This window comes from Pelobates fuscus, chromosome 7, assembly GCF_036172605.1.
Source record: "Pelobates fuscus isolate aPelFus1 chromosome 7, aPelFus1.pri, whole genome shotgun sequence".
Classification (NCBI taxonomy): Eukaryota; Metazoa; Chordata; class Amphibia; order Anura; family Pelobatidae; genus Pelobates; species Pelobates fuscus.
Window position 1 is genome coordinate 192,100,916 of NC_086323.1, and position 23,171 is coordinate 192,124,086.

A 23,171-nucleotide genomic window follows, 5' to 3' on the forward strand; every position below is an offset into this window, starting at 1 on the left:
CCATATACACACAGACAGACTGCTGAGTCCATATACACACAGACAGACTGCTGAGTCCATACACACACACACAGAGTGCTGAGTCCATACACACACACACACACACACACACAGACTGCTGAGTCCATACACACACACACACACAGACTGCTGAGTCCATACACACACACACAGACTGCTGAGTCCATACACACACACACACACACACACAGACTGCTGAGTCCATACACACACACACACACACACACACAGAGTGCTGAGTCCATACACACACACACACACACACACACACACACAGAGTGCTGAGTCCTAGATACAGACACACATGATGGTGAGAAGGAGGGGGGGTGATGGTGAGAAGGAGGGGGGGGTGATGGTGAGAAGGAGGGGGGGTGATGGTGAGAAGGAGGGGGGGTGATGGTGAGAAGGAGGGGGGGTGATGGTGAGAAGGAGGGGGGGTGATGGTGAGAAGGAGGGGGGTGATGGTGAGAAGGAGGGGGGGTGATGGTGAGAAGGAGGGGGGGTGATGGTGAGAAGGAGGGGGGTGATGGTGAGAAGGAGGGGGGGTGATGGTGAGAAGGAGGGGGGGTGATGGTGAGAAGGAGGGGGGGTGATGGTGAGAAGGAGGGGGGGTGATGGTGAGAAGGAGGGGGGGTGATGGTGAGAAGGAGGGGGGGTGATGGTGAGAAGGAGGGGGGGGTGATGGTGAGAAGGAGGGGGGGTGATGGTGAGAAGGAGGGGGGGTGATGGTGAGAAGGAGGGGGGTGATGGTGAGAAGGAGGGGGGTGATGGTGAGAAGGAGGGGGGGTGATGGTGAGAAGGAGGGGGGGGTGATGGTGAGAAGGAGGGGGGGTGATGGTGAGAAGGAGGGGGGGTGATGGTGAGAAGGAGGGGGGGGTGATGGTGAGAAGGAGGGGGGGGTGATGGTGAGAAGGAGGGGGGGGTGATGGTGAGAAGGAGGGGGGTGATGGTGAGAAGGAGGGGGGGTGATGGTGAGAAGGAGGGGGGGTGATGGTGAGAAGGAGGGGGGGTGATGGTGAGAAGGAGGGGGGGTGATGGTGAGAAGGAGGGGGGGTGATGGTGAGAAGGAGGGGGGGGTGATGGTGAGAAGGAGGGGGGGGTGATGGTGAGAAGGAGGGGGGGGTGATGGTGAGAAGGAGGGGGGGTGATGGTGAGAAGGAGGGGGGGTGATGGTGAGAAGGAGGGGGGGTGATGGTGAGAAGGAGGGGGGTGATGGTGAGAAGGAGGGGGGGTGATGGTGAGAAGGAGGGGGGGTGATGGTGAGAAGGAGGGGGGTGATGGTGAGAAGGAGGGGGGGTGATGGTGAGAAGGAGGGGGGGTGATGGTGAGAAGGAGGGGGGGTGATGGTGAGAAGGAGGGGGGGTGATGGTGAGAAGGAGGGGGGGTGATGGTGAGAAGGAGGGGGGGGTGATGGTGAGGCTGAGGGGGGGTGATGGTGAGGCTGAGGGGGGGTGATGGTGAGGCTGAGGGGGGGTGATGGTGAGGCGGAGGGGGGTGAGGCGGAGGGGGGGTGAGGCGGAGGGGGGGTGAGGCGGAGGGGGGGTGAGGCGGAGGGGGGGTGAGGCGGAGGGGGGGTGAGGCGGAGGGTGGGTGAGGCGGAGGGGGGGTGAGGCGGAGGGGGGGTGAGGCGGAGGGTGGGTGAGGCGGAGGGTGGGTGAGGCGGAGGGGGGGTGAGGCGGAGGGTGGTGGGGCTGAGGGTGGTGGGGCTGAGGGTGGTGGGGCTGAGGGTGGTGGGGCTGAGGGTGGTGGGGCTGAGGGTGGTGGGGCTGAGGGTGGTGGGGCTGAGGGTGGTGGGGCTGAGGGTGGTGGGGCTGAGGGTGGTGGGGCTGAGGGTGGTGGGGCTGAGGGTGGTGGGGCTGAGGGTGGTGGGGCTGAGGGTGGTGGGGCTGAGGGTGGTGGGGCTGAGGGTGGTGGGGCTGAGGGTGGTGGGGCTGAGGGTGGTGGGGCTGAGGGTGGTGGGGCTGAGGGTGGTGGGGGTGCTGAGTCTGAGGGTGGTGTGGGGTGCTGAGGCTGAGGCTGGTGGGGAGGCTGAGGTTATTGGGGAGGTTGGGGAGGCTGAGGGTGGTGGGGGGTGGGGAGGCTGAGGATGGTGGGGAAAGTTGTGGGGCTGAGGGTATTGGGGAGGCTGAGGTTATTGGGGAGGGTGGGGAGGCGGAGGGTGGTGGGGCTGAGGTTATTGGGGAGGGTGGGGAGGCTGAGGGTGGTGGGGGGTGCTGAGGCTGAGGGTGGTGGGGCTGAGGTTATTGGGGAGGGTGGGGAGGCTGAGGTTATTGGGGAGGGTGGGGAGGCTGAGGGTGGTTGGGGTGCTGAGGCTGGTGGGGAGGGTGGTGAGGCTGAGGGTGGTGGGGAGGGTGGTAGGGAGGCTGAGTACAGACACTCACACTCACTAAGCCTACCTGTCACTGGAGGTCAGGCAGCCATCTTCTGAATACACACACACGTTGCTGAATGCACACAGACGTTGCTGAATGCACACAGGCTGATTTTTACACTTACACACAGACTGCTGAATCCAACACACACACACACAGACATACAGACTGCTGAGTCCATACACACACAGACTGCTGAGTCCATATACACACAGACTGCTGAGTCCATATACACACAGACAGACACACAGACTGCTGAGTCCATACACACACACACACACACACACAGAGTGCTGAGTCCATACACACACAGACTGCTGAGTCCATATACACACAGACAGACACACAGACTGCTGAGTCCATACACACACACACACACACACACACACACACACAGAGTGCTGAGTCCATACACACACAGACTGCTGAGTCCATACACACACACACACACACACACAGACTGCTGAGTCCATACACACACACACACACACACAGACTGCTGAGTCCATACACACACACACACACACACAGACTGCTGAGTCCATACACACACACACACACACACACACACACACACACACACACACACAGAGTGCTGAGTCCTAGATACAGACACACATGATGGTGAGAAGGAGGGGGGGTGATGGTGAGAAGGAGGGGGGGTGATGGTGAGAAGGAGGGGGGGTGATGGTGAGAAGGAGGGGGGGTGATGGTGAGAAGGGGGGGGGGTGATGGTGAGAAGGAGGGGGGGTGATGGTGAGAAGGAGGGGGGGTGATGGTGAGAAGGAGGGGGGGTGATGGTGAGAAGGAGGGGGGGTGATGGTGAGAAGGAGGGGGGGGTGAGGCGGAGGGGGGGTGAGGCGGAGGGGGGGTGAGGCGGAGCGGGGGTGAGGCGGAGGGGGGGTGAGGCGGAGGGGGGGTGAGGCGGAGGGGGGGTGAGGCGGAGGGGGGGTGAGGCGGAGGGGGGGTGAGGCGGAGGGGGGGTGAGGCGGAGGGGGGGTGAGGCGGAGGGGGGGTGAGGCGGAGGGGGGGTGAGGCGGAGGGGGGGTGAGGCGGAGGGGGGGTGAGGCGGAGGGGGGGTGAGGCGGAGGGGGGGGTGAGGCGGAGGGGGGGGTGAGGCGGAGGGGGGGGTGAGGCGGAGGGGGGGGTGAGGCGGAGGGGGGGGTGAGGCGGAGGGGGTGTGAGGCGGAGGGGGGGTGAGGCGGAGGGGGTGTGAGGCGGAGGGGGTGAGAGGGTGGGGGGTGATGCTGAGGATGGTGAGGTGGTGATGCTGAGGGTGGTGAGGTGGTGAGGCTGAGGGTGCTGAGGCTTAGGGTGGTGGGGTGGTGAGGCTGAGGGTGGTGGGGCTGAGGGTGGTGGGGCTGAGGGTGGTGGGGCTGAGGGTGGTGGGGCTGAGGGTGGTGGGGCTGAGGGTGGTGGGGCTGAGGGTGGTGGGGCTGAGGGTGGTGGGGCTGAGGGTGGTGGGGCTGAGGGTGGTGGGGCTGAGGGTGGTGGGGCTGAGGGTGGTGGGGCTGAGGGTGGTGGGGCTGAGGGTGGTGGGGCTGAGGGTGGTGGGGCTGAGGGTGGTGGGGCTGAGGGTGGTGGGGCTGAGGGTGGTGGGGCTGAGGGTGGTGGGGCTGAGGGTGGTGGGGCTGAGGGTGGTGGGGCTGAGGGTGGTGGGGCTGAGGGTATTGGGGAGGGTGGGGAGGCTGAGGGTGGTGGGGGTGCTGAGGCTGAGGGTGGTGTGGGGTGCTGAGGCTGAGGGTATTGGGGAGGGTGGGGAGGCTGAAGGTGGTGGGGGGTGCTGAGGCTGAGGGTGGTGGGGAGGGTGGTGGGGCTGAGTGTATTGGGAAGGGTGGGGAGGCTGAGGTTATTGGGGAGGGTGGGGAGTGTTGAGGCTGAGGGTGGTGGGGAGGGTGGTGGGGCTGAGAGTATTGGGGAGGGTGGGGAGGCTGAGGGTGGTGGGGGGTGTTGAGGCTGAGGGTATTGGGGAGGGTGAGGAGGCTGAGGGTGGTGGGGGGTGCTGAGGCTGAGGGTGGTGGGGAGGGTGGTGGGGCCGAGGGTATTGGGGAGGCTGAGGTTATTGGGGAGGGTGGGGAGTGCTGAGGGTATTGGGGAGGCTGAGGGTGGTGGGGGGTGCTGAGGCTGAGGGTGGTGGGGAGGGTGGTGGGGCTGAGGGTATTGGGGAGGCTGAGGTTATTGGGGAGGGTGGGGAGTCTGAGGGTGGTGGGGGTGCTGAGTCTGAGGGTGGTGTGGGGTGCTGAGGCTGAGGGTGGTGGGGAGGCTGAGGTTATTGGGGAGGTTGGGGAGGCTGAGGGTGGTGGGGGGTGCTGAGGCTGAGGATGGTGGGGAGGGTTGTGGGGCTGAGGGTATTGGGGAGGGTGGGGAGGCTGAGGTTATTGGGGAGGGTGGGGAGGCTGAGGGTGGTGGGGAGGGTGGTGGGGCTGAGGTTATTGGGGAGGGTGGGGAGGCTGAGGGTGGTGGGGGGTGCTGAGGCTATTGGGGAGGGTGGGGAGGCTGAGGTTATTGGGGAGGGTGGGGAGGCTGAGGGTGGTTGGGGTGCTGAGGCTGGTGGGGAGGGTGGTGAGGCTGAGGGTGGTGGGGAGGGTGGTAGGGAGGCTGAGTACAGACACTCACACTCACTAAGCCTACCTGTCACTGGAGGTCAGGCAGCCATCTTGCATCCTCTCCAGCAGCAGCATGGGCTGCTGCTTAACGGCGGGGGCGGGGCTTGTGTGCGGGAGGCGGGGCTTCGTTTGGGGGCGGGGCCTGTGCCGGGGAGCCTGTCAGTGCTCCCTCCAGCCCCAGACAGCACCTGACCCAGCGTTACAGCTGCTCTGCCCTGCATTCCCTCGGGCTGTAACAGGCTGTTACAGCCCGAGGGAATATAATTTAAACACATAGCAAGCAGGTTGCTGGCATTTGGGGGGGCACAAGGGGGGGCACAGCATAATGTGGGGGCGCCATGGCCCCCTCTGGCCCCCCCCTAGTGACGCCACTGACCATAAAAAGACTCTTTCACTCCCAGGCCTGTGTGTGTGCCCGCATCAGGAGTCCACCGACTCTGGCCCTCTTGTGGACTTCATTCCCTATCTGGTTGTGACGAAGTGCCCTTCGCCACTTGTTCTTGGAGAGGACTAATGGCTAGCCTTTTGCCCTGTGATTATGGCCCCTGTGACTTAGTGTTTTAAAGCACTTGGGAAAGACATTTATGGCCCTGGATTTCATATTTCTACTGATTGGCTTGGATTTTATACTTTCCCTGATGAATTTGTGGATTTGTTCGGCCAAATACACTTCTATTACCAAAAGGATAATTGTAGCGGAGGCCTTGTATTTCACAGGTTAACTCCACTAAAGATCCCAGTGAGGCTCAGGAACAAGTAGTAAAAACACCATTAAGCAATAATTCCAGCAAACAAGTAATCCACGCATATCCCCATACAGATCCCAATGACTGAACGACACAGAGCATCAGGAGCAGAACTGAACGTTTATTCCCACAGTCTCCTTATAAAACATTCTCCCATGCAAGGGAGGGATTCACAGTAATTAATACAGTATCCAATAGTACAACCGTTACCTCCCACACATCTCCTCCCCTCAGTATGACACTTAATCCCATTATCCATACTGTAGTTTTCCCCGAGTTCTGAATGTACCCCAAAATAAGCAGTTACTCTAATACTGGGGGTACCCCGTGGTAGTCCTGATCTGGGTGACTAACATATCCAAAATTCACCCAGATCGGACCAGGGGTTCGGGAGTTAGGTGGATGGTGTAATTTGACCGACCGCACACGAGGTGGTATCCGAAAAGAGTTCCATGGGTTTTGGCCCTGCGGTCGGTCTTCGTTCGGGAGGTAAGATACATATCAAATACTGCTATCCACGATTAACATTACATTCGTATGGATCCCCCTGTTCGGCATTCTGTATCTACCGAACAGGGGGCTGATTAACCTTCCCGAGAGTTACGGAGCCATGGAGGTCTCAGCGGTGTTCGGGTAATCGAGTGTCCGATTTGAGTTCCAGACACTCGACGACCAAACACCGCTGAGATTTTCATGCGTAAGATGGCCGCCGTCACGTGTTTGTATACCGAACGGCGGCCACCCAGATACATCACTACAGTACTGATTAACCTGCGGTTAGAGAAGTGTGAACACTTAACAAGGTGCACACTACTCTCTGGGGTGGTCTATTGATTCGTACTTTACATGCGTATACGGATGGAAACTACCGAACAAGCATACAAATTCTACATACATTTTACTCATAGAAACAGAAACAACACACGAATTGCCATATTATTACAGTCTTTTAGAACAGCCCTGGTACCATCTGCTACAATAATATTGTGCAAACAGACGAACAAACTGCCGAACGACCGACCACCCTGCATGTGGAGTGTGCGCTTGTTAACCACCCAGAAGCTGTGGTTAACCGCAGCTTAATTGGCACATGGCTGTGTGGTCGGCGTTCGTATGATTCAGTCTAACGCGTTCAGCAGTGTTTGGTTGTCGAGTTCATGGAACTTAAATCGGATACGCGACGGCACGAACACCGCTGAACTTTAACCTTCCCTGGAACTTTGACGCTTCGACAGTAGTTGAACAGTGTTCGACAATACGAACGCCACCTTAACATTGCCTATTTGCATGAACGGCCACCGTTCGTGCATTTGAACAGTATTTGAACTATGGTGTATAGACGGGCCGCAAATCCCAAATCTGTGGAACTGTTTTGGGCATGAAAATATGCGTGCGGTCGGTCAAAGAGACTTCCAGCTATCTCCCGAACCACTGGACCAATTCACATGATTTTGGATATATTTGTTCCTTAATTATGCTGGTTTGGAAAATGTAAGTCCACTTCCACACGATCATCCTGACGCTTTTTATCTGGATCCTGACCCAGAAATATCAGAAATGCTCGTCCAGGCAGTGTAGGATGTTTGCGGTTGAGCTGTGGGGAGGCTCAGGTTTTGGGTTTAGGCCTCATTCAGCAGTTAGAGGGTGGATCGCCATCTTATGTGCTGATTCCTGCGGTATGCAGTAGAGTAAGTGCAGGGTAGCGGGATCTGCACAGCTCAGTGGGCACTGTGATATACCCTGTCGGTACAAAGGTGGGGTAGGAGTGCTGCTCCATTAGGGTGAATGACAGGAGCTCAAAGAGATCGGCCGCCTCTCCCCGGTTCCGTTTTTGGTAGGCCGCAGCAGGATGTCTCAAGACTCCGAAAGAGTGCAGATTCAAGTGAGGTATCAAAATGTGCAGGAGCGAAGCCCCAACCCGAGGGGGATTAGAGAAGAGGTGTTGCTGCTAGTTTACTTGGGTTAAAGCCCCAGAATCAGCAAATAATTTGGAAGCCCCTGCACCACACATCTGCTCTGCAGGTAGGCTCAGTCTTCCTTAAATTTCATTTTTAAATGTGGATGTATGTAGTATTGGTGTTTGAAAGAAGGGGTGTGTTTGTAAGTAGTGCTGGTGTTTGGTTGCAGGAATGTATGCACATACACATACATACATATTTACACTGTTATTCATACACACTAACACGGATACATATAAATACATTGACACATACAAACAAATTCATATAGACACCAACACACATAAATGCACACCCTGACACAGGCACCCTGACACAGGCACCCAATATGATTCACAGATACATACACTGACAAACACACACTTGCACACCCTGACACACATACTGGCACATGCACACACTGACACACAAATAAACACATGATATAAGTTTTCTTTTGGCAGCCACCCTTCTGTTAACATGCCTTAAGTGGTCAGTAAGGTAGCTTGCTTGGGGCCCTGCTGCTGGATGAAGTTTATGGGAGTATGGGGTCTGGAAAAGAGCTCTGGTTGCTCCTCTCCCCACTGCTACACATTGTGCTGCCACATCCTCCCTCTCTCCCTCCCACTCGGCGATCTCAGTAAGGAGATGGAAGTAAGTGATAGGTTGACAGTTCCTCCCAGCCAGTCGACACTACAGGGGCCAGGTCACAGTTTTAAAGTGCCGCTGCACCCACCTGTTAAACAATAAATAAATAATACCCATCTGGTATTATTGTTTACGCTTTGTTTTGATCACAACGTGTACATTTAGCTCAGTCCTTAACCCCTTCGCGACCGCACATGGTACGTCCGACAAAAAAGTCCCTTAACTGGTACGTCTGCGGCTATTTTGTGCGCTGGAAGCGATCGTGATCACTGCTTCCAGCCGCTCTGATGGTATTCCGAGATGCCTCGATACCGAGCCATCGTGGAATACCCCCCTACACTGCCGGGGACCCGAGTGATCGCCCCCCCTACATCTCCAGGAACGATCACTTCCGGGTTTGCCGCACTTGGTGCCCGGCAGTGTAGGAAGAGCATCTGAAGCCATATGCAGGCTTCAGACGCTCTCACCCTTACGGAGTGCCTCGAGGGGTCGAGGCACTCAGTAATAGTTGTAAAATTGTCAATATTGAAAAATAAATAAATAACCCTTCCCCACCCCCATGTACTTACCGATTGTCGCGTTCCCCCGCCGGCGATCCGTCTTCTTCTTTGGGGGTGTTATGGGCAACTGCAAATATTATAAGTTTTAGAATGAAATGTTGCATTTCTTAAACTGTGTACTTTGTCTTTAAGAGATATTGCAAACAAACAAGGTGTTAGAAATGGAACATAATGTTTTTCATAACTGTTTCTTTTAGCAATAACCTCAGTGCATAATATATTTGCACCATTTTGTCCCAGACGAATTACAATAACAATAATGCATAAACAAGCTTCAAGGCTATCCTATGACTCTTTCAGTACACAATATACTGTGGTAACCTTAGTAGATAAGGATGTTCAGACTTTAAGATGCCATCTCGTAGGAAAAAATTTCCATGACGTATACACCCTTTAGTTATGGTCTTGTATTTTTGCCAAATTAAGGGAGGTCCTAAATTGAAAAAAGTAAAAAAGTTACTTTTTCATATATGAACTACGGTAACCCTAAAATCGAGACACCTAAGGTATAAATAGGTGTACTTTTAAATGTTGGAGAGACTTGGAGACAGACGCTGCTCCATCTTAAAATGACAGATTGGCTGACATGATGACATGTTCAGAAGGGTATGTTAACCTATTGATATTTGCAAGCATTTAGTTTAATCTTATAAACTCTGCTATAATGGATTTTATATGTCTATATTTATATTTTTATATAATAAATATCTAAAAGACAAAACTATTGCTTCCGAGACAATCCTTATTTTATATTGCATTCTCAATTATTTATATATGTTAAATAGAGGATCTCTTACACTATATAAAATTATGGCTAAGATATCTGTATGGTTACCCCTACTAAGTTCTATGCTTTAACCCCTTAACGACGCTAGACGGTTCAGGACCGTCATCGGCATTTTTGCGTTGCCGACCGACGACGGTCCTGAACCGTCCTAAATTTAAGAGGTACTTACCCGATCGCCGTCGTTCCCCCGGCGGCGATCGGCGTTGCTCCCGTTGTGGGGAGACTGCCTGCAGCCCAGACAGTCTCCCCATGGCGGATTAGGACCCCTGTGGCCATGTGATCGCCCAACAGGGCGACCACATGGTCACAATAGGTGTCCAAGTATCTGCCTGCAGGGGGACTGTCTGTGCTGACAGGCAGTCTCCCTGCCAGTGTAAAATCAAAAAAAAATTAAAGTTATAGTGAATAAAAAAAAAAAATTATATATGTGTATATATATATATGATATATAGACATATATTATACCTATATAATATATGTCTATATATCATATATATAATGTCATGCTAAGTTTATTTTTATATTAATATGTACATATATTAATATAAAAATACACGTATTATTAAATTACACACATATATATAATATATATATAATAACTATATATATTGTATATATATATATTATTATAAAATACAAATAATAAGTAAATTAAATTAAATTAAAAAAATAAAAATAATAATAAAAATTAAAAAAAAAATTATATATCTATACGAAATTTTATTCTAACTGTATTTTGATATTAATATATATATATTTATATCAAAATACACTTGGAATGAAATTGTATATATATCTATGTATATATAAATAAATAAAAAGAATACGAACTATTCATATGTCCATATACAAAATTACATAAATAATTATATAAATATACATGTAGACTTCAAATATATAAATATGCATATATATTTAAATTCTACGTGCGTATTTATGTAATATTTTTACATAATTAAGTAATTTTATTAATTGCAATTTGAGGGACCTGCCTGCCAACCCACGCCGAAGTTGCAGAGAATTTAATTTGCTAGCACTGTATTTTACCCTGTAACGTTCTACGACACCCTAAAACCTGTACATGGGGGGTACTGTTTTACTCGGGAGACTTTGCTGAACACAAATATTAGTGATTCAAAACAGTAAAACATATCACAGCGATGATATTGTCAGTGAAAGTGACTTTTTTTGCATTTTTCACACACAAACAGCACTTTTACTGATGATATAATTGTTGTGATACATTTTCCAGTTTTGAAACACTAATGTTTGTGTTCAGCAAAGTCTCCTGAGTATAAAAGTACCCCCCATGTACAGGTTTTATAGCGTTTTTGAAAGTTACAGGGTCAAATATATGGGTCAAATATTTTTACATTGAAAATGGCCAGGTTGGTTACGTTGCCTTTGAGAGCGTATGGTAGCCCAGGAATGAGAATTACCCCCATGATGGCATACCATTTGCAAAAGAAGACAACCCAAGGTATTGCAAATGGGGTATGTCCAGTCTTTTTTAGTAACCACTTAGTCACAAACACTGGCCAAAATTAGCGTTCAATTTAGTTTTTTACTTTTTTCACACACAAACAAATATGAACGCTAACTTTGGCCAGTGTTTGCGACTAAGTGGCTACTAAAAAAGTCTGGACATACCCCATATTGAATACCCTGGGTTGTCTGCTTTAAAAAAAATATGTACATGTGGGGTGTTATTCAGCGATTTATGACAGATAATAGTGTTACAATGTCACTATTGATACATTTTAAAAATGTATGTTTTGAAACCGCAATATCCTACATGTACTTATAGCCCTATAACATGCAAAAAAATAGCAAAAAGCATGTAAACACTGGGTATTTTTAAACTCAGGACAAAATTTTGAATCTATTTAGCAGTTTTTTTCATTCGCTTTTGTAGATGAGTAAAAGATTTTTCACATAAAAGTCAAAAAACATGTATTTTTTTCAATTTTTCATCATATTTTTTCATTTTTTTAAAATTAAATTACATGAGATTATATAAATAATGGTATGTAAAGAAAGCCCCTTTTGTCCTGAAAAAAACAATATATAATTTGTATAGGAACAGTAAATGAGAGAGCGGAAAATTACAGCTAAACACAAACACCACAAAAGTGTAAAAAGATGCCTGGTCGCAAATGTACAACATCGCAAAAAAAGTCCAGTCCTTAAGGGGTTAAGACATTATAGGGGTAAATAAGGGAACCAGCCGCGGTTACAGGGGACTCTCTGGACTGAGCCCAGAGAGTCCCCCCTTTCCAATTTAGGACCCCCAGGGGCCATGTGACCGATCTAAAAGAGCGGTTACATGGCCCCATAGTCCTGTCCACAGTACTGCCAGCAGCCCCCCTGCTGGTGGAAAAGTAAAAATAAAGTAAAAAAAAAAATTAAAATATAGTTAATAAAAGTTAACATTTTTATATATATATATATATATATATATATATATATATATATATATATATATATATATATATCTATATCTATATCTATATCTATATCTATCTCTTATATATAACGTCATAACGTTCTATATAATATCTATACACTACTCAAAAATAAAAGGAACGGTGGTCTAACCTGCGGCGAGAACAGTTAAAAATTTTAACTAACATCAATAAATCCTTAGAAGACCTCAGGAAGGACATGCAAGATCTGGGCGACCGCACAGCCAGAATGGAGAACAGAATTTGGAGAATACGCGGAGGCCCACAACGACATGGCGGAGCATGTGCAGAGACTAGAGCACCAACAAGACCAGCTACAGCTAAAAATAATGGACTTAGAAGACAGGTCGAGACGCCAAAACATAAGATTTCGCGGCATTTCCCGAAGACGTGAAAAACCCAGACCTAAGAGTTTGACAGGCATGTTTAAAGCGCTGGCACCGACTTACCCGCAGACATGCTGCTCATATATAGAGCGCATAGAGTGGCCAAGCCGAAATTTTTACCAGCGGAAGCACCAAGAGACGTGTTAGCAAAACTACACTACTATCATATAAAAGACACCATTATGCAAGCATAGAGAACACGAGGAGACCTACCATAATGTTATGGACTCATACAACTATATTCGGATCTCTCGGCACTTACCCTCTAAAAACGCAGAGAATTCAAAGAAATCACGGAGGCTCTCAGGACCCAGGCTACCATACCGCTGGGGCCATCCAGTTCACCTAATTATCCATAGAAAGGGAAGTCTTACCACCATATTGACACCGGAGGATGGCAAACGGGCTCTGAAATCCTGGGGTATCGCCATGCAGCAACCCAAAGAGAAAATGCAGCCCTCACAAAGACTATCCTCGGACTGGAAAAAAGACCGAAGATAAAGGGGCCTCCAGGGACCAGAAATGGCGGCTAATGGTTTGAATACAATGTAGTAATTAATAGAGATGTCCCGAACAGTTCGCCGGGAACCGTTTGCCGGCGAACATGCAATGTTCGCGTTCGCTGCGAACATGCGCAATGTGTTGGTCCGCCCCCTATTACATCATCATTGAGTAAACTTTGACCCGGTACCTCACAGTCAGCAGACACATTCCAGCCAATCAGCAGCAGACCCTCCCTACCAGAATGTGTTCGGGACGTCTCTAGTAATGAGGTTCTGTTGCATTGTATTTAGCTAGATAGCCTCAGCCCGGTATGCGGATGGAGCTGCACTATGCTGAATTGAGCCAGGGAATAGACAGAATGTTCAAAATAAAAGTAGCATGTTAAGTATGCACATGTTTAGCTGTTAAGAGATGTTATAGTTTACGTGTTTAGTTGTATCTAACATAATGTGATATGCCATGTTCAAGAATGTGTTCACTGAACGGTTAAATACTAAATACCACCTACCACGGACAGTAGGGAGGACAAAGGTCGCAAAAGCTAACCTACATACCCCACCAGGACCCTCTTACAATACTTAATGATACAGAGTAACACCACCCAGGGAGGGGGACAGACGCTACAGCAATTACACAGCTCCCTCAACCGCCACACAGAAAGGGCGACTATCACTAAAACAAAGTATAATGAGCACCGCCAGAGTTATTGAGAGCTCCAACAAACTCAATTAAGACGGGACCACAATCACTATATTGAAAGGGAAAACCCTGTAACACACCGAAAGGGGTCGGACACACCTACTGTACTGCAAGTTTAAACCCCCACCACGTTCCCACACAGTGCAGGCAACCTGCAATCAAGCCCAACTTAGGGTATTAGTAGTAGGCATGACTACTTTGTTCTCCCCCGACCCTCCCCAGTTGCCCCAATATTCCACCTCCCCAAACCGCGAAATCAAGGCAGCACAACGAAAAGTAAGTAAAAGTGCTGCAAACCAGAATAGACTGTTCAAAAACGATATAACCGAATACAGTGAGTTATAAGACACCCACAGTAATCACACATAGAGCAACAAAAGCAACCGCACACTAAAACATAGAAAAGAAATAATCAGCGTATACGTAATACAACCACAATGTGAAAGTATACTCCCATAACGTGAAAGGGTTAAACACCCCCTACAAAAGACATTGTTTGTTCCGGGACCTGAAACAAGAACAGGCTATTGCATGCCTTCAGGAGACTCACTTTAAAACAAGCCCCCTGCTCAGACTAGATCTTTACCCTCACCAGTATCACTCAGTCACGGGGCACAAATCCAAAGGAGTGTCAATCCTCATCAAAAACACAGTAGCATTCGCACACCATGATTCACACAGATTCCATGGGAGGATATATTATTCTACTATGCACTATAAATAACATAGAATATACCATAGTTTCGATCTATGCCCCAAACATTGACCAACGAAATTTCCTTCACAAGCTACTAACTAAAATAACACAAGTTCAAAGAGGCATGTTTATTCTCTGCGGAGACTTCAACCACATTGTAGATCCCTCATGGGATACAACCACACACTTGAACTCTAAACAAAGGGCAAAACTCAACTCCACATGCACCGCATATAAGAAACTACTGGACGACCACCAGCTATGTGACACATGGAGGGTATTACACCCACACCAAAGGGATTATACCTACTACTCGGCTCCCCACAAGACCTACACAAGAATCAAGATTCCACATCCACAGGCAACACCTAGACCAACTAGCAGACAGCAATATACATACAATCAGCTGGTCAGATCACGCAGCAGTGACATTGACAATCAAAGATCAATAGGAGTACAAAAACAAAAGCCCATGGAAACTAAATGAATCCCTACTAAACGATAAGTCATTCAGACTCCCTATCAGTAGAAATCACACAATATTTTGAAATCAACCACTCCCAACAAATGCCAATGAGCACGATCTGGCAGGCACACAAACCAGTTATTAGAGGACTACTACTAAAAAGAGCAGCGCAGCAAAAGCATAGCACACAAGCACAGTGGTCAAGCTGGAACAAACAATTGCAAGAGGCAACCACACAACATAAAACACAACCAACTGAAGCATTACAAACCATAATTAAAGACCTACAGGACAAACTTAGGGAGCACACACTACAAAGAGTGAACTTTAATTTACGAAAACTCAACATGCAACAGTACACACAAGGCAACAAAGCCAGTAAAATATTGGCATCTAGGCTCAAACGCAGAGAAGTAAAAAAACAGAATAGAGTACGTAATAGACCACAACAAAACAAAAGCCATATCACCAGTAGACATAAGTAAAGCCTTTGCCTCATACTACCAAGCGCTGTATAACTTGAAACAAGTGGAAGGCATAGACGAACAGAATAGCACGGACATCCGCACGTATCTGGAGGACATCCAATTGCCATCATTATCAGACACCCAAATAACTGACTTAATAGCACCTATTACTGCGGAAGAAATAGAAGATACAATCAAATCACTACCGAAAAATAAAGCTCCAGGCCCTAATGGCTTTTCCAACTTATACTATCAAACATTCCACAAAATCCTAGCACAACTATTTAACCAGGCCACACAATTAGGAACCTTACCCCAGGGCTGTGGAGTCGGGGTCGAGGAGTCGGAGGAAATTTTCAGTACCTGTAGTCAGAGCATTGTTTGCCGACTCCGACTCATACTAAATTTAGATTGGAATTTAAAAAAGCAAGTTTAAATGTCCCAATTCACAAAAAGTTATAATTAATGACTTCTCTACTGTAAGAATAAAGACCAATGCATGCAGTGCCTCACGTAACCGCAAAACGAACACGTTAAGTGACCGTGAAGAAGCATGCTTTTCATGTGCTTCACTATATGGCATGCAACGCACAATTAGGAGCGGCAATACTTATACTTTCCATAGTGTGGTGTTCTGCTGTTACAGGGAACGCAGCGCCCATGGGTAACCTAGCCTCTCGCTGATAAGGGATTAAGTAAATATGTTTTTTGCAGGACTAGAGACACTTGTATAAGTGAAGGGAATGGAGGATCAATAGTTCAAGACTGAAGCTGTAAACCATTTGAAAAACTGCTGTCATTCAGCTAAGGCTATAAAAACTTGTAAACTCTGATTGTTAGCTTAAACTTTAAACTTGACTATAGGATTCTACTAGGGAAATCATGTTTTATAATAAATGCCCCTTCCTGGATCCTCCCACTGCCCTATATTCAGCAGCAGATCAGCAATTCAGCACACAAAAAGGAGAAGGCAGCAGCTTCTGGCCCACTACCTCTCTCTGTTAGAAGAGCTTAGAAGAACTTGGTGGAACAGCTTCTACATTTGCATATTAATACAGAGGAGTCGGAAAGTCCGAGTCGGAGTCGGAAGTACAAAAAGCTGAGGAGTCGGAGTATATATCTACCGACTCCACAGCACTGCCTTACCCCAAGAACTACTAATGGCACATATCATCACACTCCCCAAACCGGGCAAAACACCAACACACTGACCCAATTTCCGTCCAATATCGCTTTTGAATACGGATGCCAAATTGTACGCCAAAGTGCACGCACAAAGATTAAGCAAGATACTGCCATCCTTGATCCATAATGACCAAGTGGGCTTTGTGGCGGGAAGACAAGGATCAGATAACACACGTAAGGTCTTAGACCTAGTGTATAGCATACGTAGGATGGGAAAAGAAAGCCTTTTAGTATCACTGGACGCAGAGAAGGCCTTTGACCGTCTCAGCTGGTCATTTCTCCAAGAAGTTAAATTTCCCTGAACAATTTCTCAGAACAATTCAAACCCTGTATAGCCACCCCACAGCCAAGGTCGTAACTGCAGGTTTCTGCTCGGACACCTTTGAAATAACAAATGGAACAAGACAAGGCTGCCCACTTTCACCTCTGTTGTATGTTCTAGCGCTGGAACCGTTGGCCAGCAAAATAAGAAACTAAATCTCAATTAAAGGTGTCAATTAAAGGTGTTCAAAGCCAACCACAGACAGACTCATCTATCAAATCAACGCTACAAGAATGGGAGGGGAAATTCGTATCGTGGATAGGTCGTATAGCAGCCCTAAAGATGTCACTCTTGCTCAAGCTGCAGTACCTCTTCAGAACCTTACAGATCCCGCTACCTAAAAGCTTCCTCATTGAAGTCCAAAATCTGTTCCTGAAGTTTGCATGGCACAACAAAAAGAATCCGAGTAGCCACCAGAATCCTGAAGAAGAACACCACGGAAGGTGGACTGGGATTCCCAGATATTCAAGCCTACTATAAGGCAGCTATTCTCAACACTGTCTCACAAATAACGTCACCGAGTAACCAACCCCAATGGACGTCGATAGAAGCCCATTGGGCAGCCCCAATGGAGCTGCAAACCTGTTTATGGACTCCGATAAAATGGAGATCACAAACGCTCCACTTACTGCCCACGACCCAATTCTTACTAGACATCTGGGATTTGCTCAAACACGAAATGACAAACTACCAACCAATCCCGTTATCTACTCCCCTAGAAGCACTAGCGAAAATAATCCCCGCATTAGAATCATTAAAATCGATGGCTAACACATGGCGTGAAATATATCGTACAAATGTACGAAGAGAGGGAACTGTTAACGTTCCCGAAGTTGCAAAATAAATACCAACTACCGAGCCGAATGCTATTCCCTTACCTACCGATCAAATAATGCATGGTTAGCTCGAAACCAACCACCCGCAACGACAACCCACCAAACATGTTATCCCATTTTGAGAAAATATGCATGGACAAAGCACCACCGCGGAAAGTGATCTCAATATGCTACCGAAGGCTGAAGCAAACAAACAGACAAAACCAATTATAAACAAGCATGGCACAGAGAACTAAACCGCACCATTGAAGAAAAACAATGGTTGGAAGCGTACAAATCTCACAAAGGCGTCATCTCATGCACGAACCATTTGGAACTACAAAGGAAATTACTATATCGTTGGTACCTAGTCCCAGATAAAATACACAGAATATGGCCAAATACCTGCACGAACACATGCTGGAGATGCAACACACAGGTGGGAACAATGCTTCACACCTAGTGGACATGCCCCATATTACAGCCCTTCTGGAAGAAAGTCCAGGACATCATAGCACAAGTTTTGAAAACTGAAACAAAGCTCAACGTAGACACGTGCATACTGTTCATACCCCCGGAACACATGAATAAAGTACAATGGGCAACAACATACCATGTACTCATATCAGCGGCAATGGTGATAGCTAGGCTTTGGAAGAAGACAACCCAACCACAAGTCAACAGCCTCATCAACCAAATTAACACCAACTGGCAATACGAAACTATGTACATGAACCAGTACGGAGAAAAGAAAATCATTACCAAAGAAAACCTGATGTGGAAGGAATACTGGACCAAAGTACAGAAGAATCAAACCAAATTACAAGAATGAAACAAACAACACTTCACAACAACACTTCAAACCAAAAAAATTACAAACACCACAGACACGGAATAAGAAACAATAAAATCAAAATATACATCCGTCAAACAGACACCACACAAAATTTCTACACTCACATACACACAGCGGCTAAAGACGAGGACACAAAAGACGAGGAAGTAACAACACACCAATAACTCCTAGTTACTAGGAGTAAAAGGAGCGGCACTAAAAAGTCGCATACTCTAGCAGTAGCAACTACCTAGTAACATAAATTAAGCAAGTTACCCCAAACTAAAAAAAAGAAACACACTAGCGGACCACGACGTAGGGTAAGTCCTCATAATCCTGGACAGAAGAACCACCTATTTTAACGACCCAAGGACAGAGCCTACACACCAGCCCCAAATCTATGCCACAATTAGTATCTATTCCGCAATTAATGCTTATGACAAATGTTATATATGTGCAACTTACTTGAACAATGTAATAAAACAAAACACTTGATTTTGCTCCCCCCCACCCCTTTTCCTTTCTGTATCCCCCATACAATTATTACCGATAATAAAAATTGTCAAAAAAAATAAATAAAAGGAACACTTAAACAACACAATGTAACTCCAAGTCAATCACACTTCTGTGAAATCAAACTGTCCACTTAGGAAGCAACACTGAGTGACAATCAATTTCACATGCTGTTGTGCAAATGGGATAGACAACAGGTGGAAATTATAAGCAATTAGCAAGACACCCCAACCAAGGAGTGGTTGTGCAGGTGGTGACCACAGACCACTTATATGCTTTCTGGCTGATGTTTTGGTCACTTTTGAATCCTGGTGGTGCTTTCACTCTAGTGATAGCATGAGACGGAATCTACAACCCACACAAGTGGCTCAGGTAGTGCAGCTCATCCAGGATGGCACATCAATGCGAGCTGTGGCAAGAAGGTTTGCGGTGTCTGTCAGCGTAGTGTCCAGAGCATGGACACGCTACCAGGAGACAGGCCAGTACATCAGGAGACGTGTAGGAGGCCGTAGGAAGGAAACAACCCAGCAGCAGGACCGCTACCTCCGCCTTTGTGCAAGGAGGAACAGGAGGAGCCCTGCAAAATTACCTCCAGCAGGCCACAAATGTGCATGTGTCTGCTAAAACAGTCAGAAACAGACTCCATGAGGGTGGTGGTATGAGGGCACGATTTTAACGGAGCTCCGTGTACTCCGACCGAGTACCCTCCGTTGATGGACGCTTCCTAGCTTGCGCCGAGGACCACAAGCACCACACCGGACACCACAGCCACCGCAGACTCCACAACCGCCGTAGCTTAACTGGAGCCTCGCCGTCTTCCTTCCACCCTGGATCGGGCTTCTGTCCTCCAGGACCGTGTGGGGAAGACCTCTCCTCCAGGAGAGCGTATCCGGAACCAGCTCTTAAAAGAGCTAAGTGATTAAAGCTCCGGGGAATATGCAGAGCATAGCAATCCCCAGTGTGATATAGCAGTTCCCTCCAATAACGAGACAAGGCTACGTATTGAGGGTCAGAAGAGGTCTGAGGACTGGAATACCCAGCCTGCTTTTTATTACAGTCAGGTACAAATAGAACACACCCAGGGGGAGGTTGAAAATAACCAATTACATACAAGGTTCAACCCACACATCCCCTCCCCTCAGATAACTAGTTAACACAATTATAACGTACACATTTTTACCCAAGTTCTGGATGTACCCCAAAAACAGGGGGTACACCTTTAAATCACCGTTTGATAGCTCTTATTCAGGGGGACAACATATCCAAAAATCTGTTCATTCGGATAAACGGTTCGGGAGTTATAGGGTTCCAAAGATTTGACCGACCGCACAGACCAACTAGCCGAAAACAGTTCCATACGTTTTGGCCTTGCGGTCGGTCCCCGTTTGTACGGTGAAAGGTTATGAAATTCGTGCCATCCAGTCGAATCTCGGTGGTCGCTAGCATCCCCATAGTCTATTAAGTCTAATTACTGAACGGCCGGTTGTTCGGTAGTTCTAGCACGAAATTATGGGTGTATGGAGGTCACAGCGGTGTTCGCCTATTTGCGTATCCGTTTTTAGTTCCATGCGTTCACAGGCAAACACCGCTGTTCGTGCGCAAGATGGCCGCGAACACGTGTAAGTCCCGAAATGGCGGCCACCCAGACACTGAGACAAAGGGAATGTAAAAAAGACACGAACGGTTTTTAATACCGAATCCCAGCAAAGCAGTTACACATTTTCCAGATGTCCATAGTCTCTGTACAGCCCAGTTAAAGAGCCAGAGACAGCATAATGAAAATCCATTAAGCCCAGATATAGTTTTTAACGTGCAATATGTCCCGGGGCCATAGTTGTAGGGCAGGAGGTTAGCCATAAGTTTTCTACAATGCCCAGTGGCAAATGGCAGTTTGTCACAACGATGTCCACAGGTGGGGGTTGTGCTTACAGCCCAACACCGTGCAGGATGTTTGGCATTTGCCAGAGAACACCAAGATGGGCAAACTCGCCCACTGGCACCCTGTGCACGTCACAGATGAAAGCAGGTTCACACTGAACACATGGGACAGATGTGACAGTCTGGAGACGCAGTGGAGAACGTTCTGCTGCCTGCAACATCCTCCAGCATGACCAGTTTGGCAGTGGGTCAGTAATGGTGTGGGGTGGCATTTCTTTGGGGGGCCGCAGGACCTAACTGCCATTAGGTACCGAGATGAGATCCTCAGACCCCTTGTGAGACCATATGCTGGTGCGGTTGGCACTGGGTTCCTCCTAATGAAGATAATGCTAGACCTCATGTGGCTGGAGTGTGTCAGCTCAGCAGTTCCGCTGCTTGCAACATCCTCCAGCATGACCAGTTTGGCAGTGGGTCAGTAATGGTGTGGGGTGGCATTTCTTTGGGGGGCCGCACAGCCCTCCATTTGCTCGCCAGAGGTAGCCTAACTGCCATTAGGTACCGAGATGAGATCCTCAGACCCCTTGTGAGACCATATGCTGGTGCGGTTGGCACTGGGTTCCTCCTAATGAAGATAATGCTAGACCTCATGTGGCTGGAGTGTGTCAGCTCAGCAGTTCCTGCAAGACGAAAGCATTGATGCTATGGACTGGCCCGCCCATTCCCCAAACCTGAATCCAATTGAGCACATCTGGGACATCATGTCTCGCTCCATCCACCGTCACGTTGCACCACAGACTGTCCAGGAGATGGCAGATGCTTTAGTCCAGGTCTGGGAGGAGATCCCTCAAGAGACCATCCGCCACCTCATCAGGAGCATGCACAGGCGTTGTAGGGAGGTCATACAGGCACGTGGCCACACACACTACTAAGCCTCATTTTGACTTGTTTTAAGGACATTAATTCAAAGTTGGATCTGCTGGTAGTGTGTTTTTCAACTTTAATTTTGAGTGTGACTCCAAATCAAGACCTCCATGGGTTGAAATATTAATTTCCATTTTTTAATTTGTGTGTGATTTTGTTGTCAGCACATTCAACTATGTTAAGAACAAAGTATTTCATAAGAATATTTAATTCGTTCAGATCTAGGATGTGTTATTTTAGTGTTCCCTTTATTTTTTTGAGCAGTGTACAATAACCTTATTGTCCACAGGCAGAAAAACACACTTTTTTTTTATAAAGTCCCATAAGTACCCCAAAACATATCCCAATACATCCCCTAATAGCCCTGATCTGGGTGAACAACATATCCAAAAATTACCCAGATCAGATTAGGAGTTCAGAAATTTTATGGACGTCATATATTTGCCCAGGCGAACACAGGATTTCATACCCAAAACAGTTCCATATAATCACAGCTAAGTGCCGCTGGAGGACTGACCGGGAAGCGCAAGGTTTTCATGCCAAAAATAGTTCCAGGGCATTCGCGGCTAAGACCCCCGAAATCTATTCGCAGTTTTAGCCCATGCGAACAAGATGGCTGCCACCACAGGCGACCACTTCGAAGGGTCAATGTTTAAAGTGCCAATAGGCACAATTAGGGTCTCTCAGACAAAATAAATTGAAACGGCAATAGTCACAGGGTAAAAGGCTGGCAAGTAGTCCTCTCCAAAGACCAGTGGCGAAGTGGCTTTCATCACACCCAATAAGTACCACAATAGAATGGCAGAGGTTCAGTACCTAGAACAGAGTAGGGTGTGAACCGGCAAAACTTACGGCAGTAGCCAACTGGCCCCTTGCCTGCACCGAGACCCAGGTAATCACCTTTCTACGGATCATCTGTTACTACCGGAAATTTGTCCCAAATTATAGCACCCTAGTGAAGCCCCTCACTGACATAACCCGAATAAAATTGCACCACCAAGTAAACTGGAGCCTGGAGTGCGAGCAAGCTTTTCAAGGAACTTAAGAAAGTCCTGCCTGGTAAATGCACCCATCCTGGCCGCTTCGAATCCATATAAAATGTTTTCTTATCCACACAGACGCCTCCATGTTTGGATTAGCAGTACTGAGCCAGGTCAGGGATCAATTCTGAAGAACGGATCTGAGTGATATTTGGCCAAGTTAGACACTAAGACCAAAACTATCATGGGATGTAACATTTGTGGAGTTCCTGGTTATATTGGGGGTACTTTTGGGGAATTGCATATTTTGTGTATATATGTTCACCCTCATCTTCTCTCTCTCTCTCCCCCCCACGTTCCT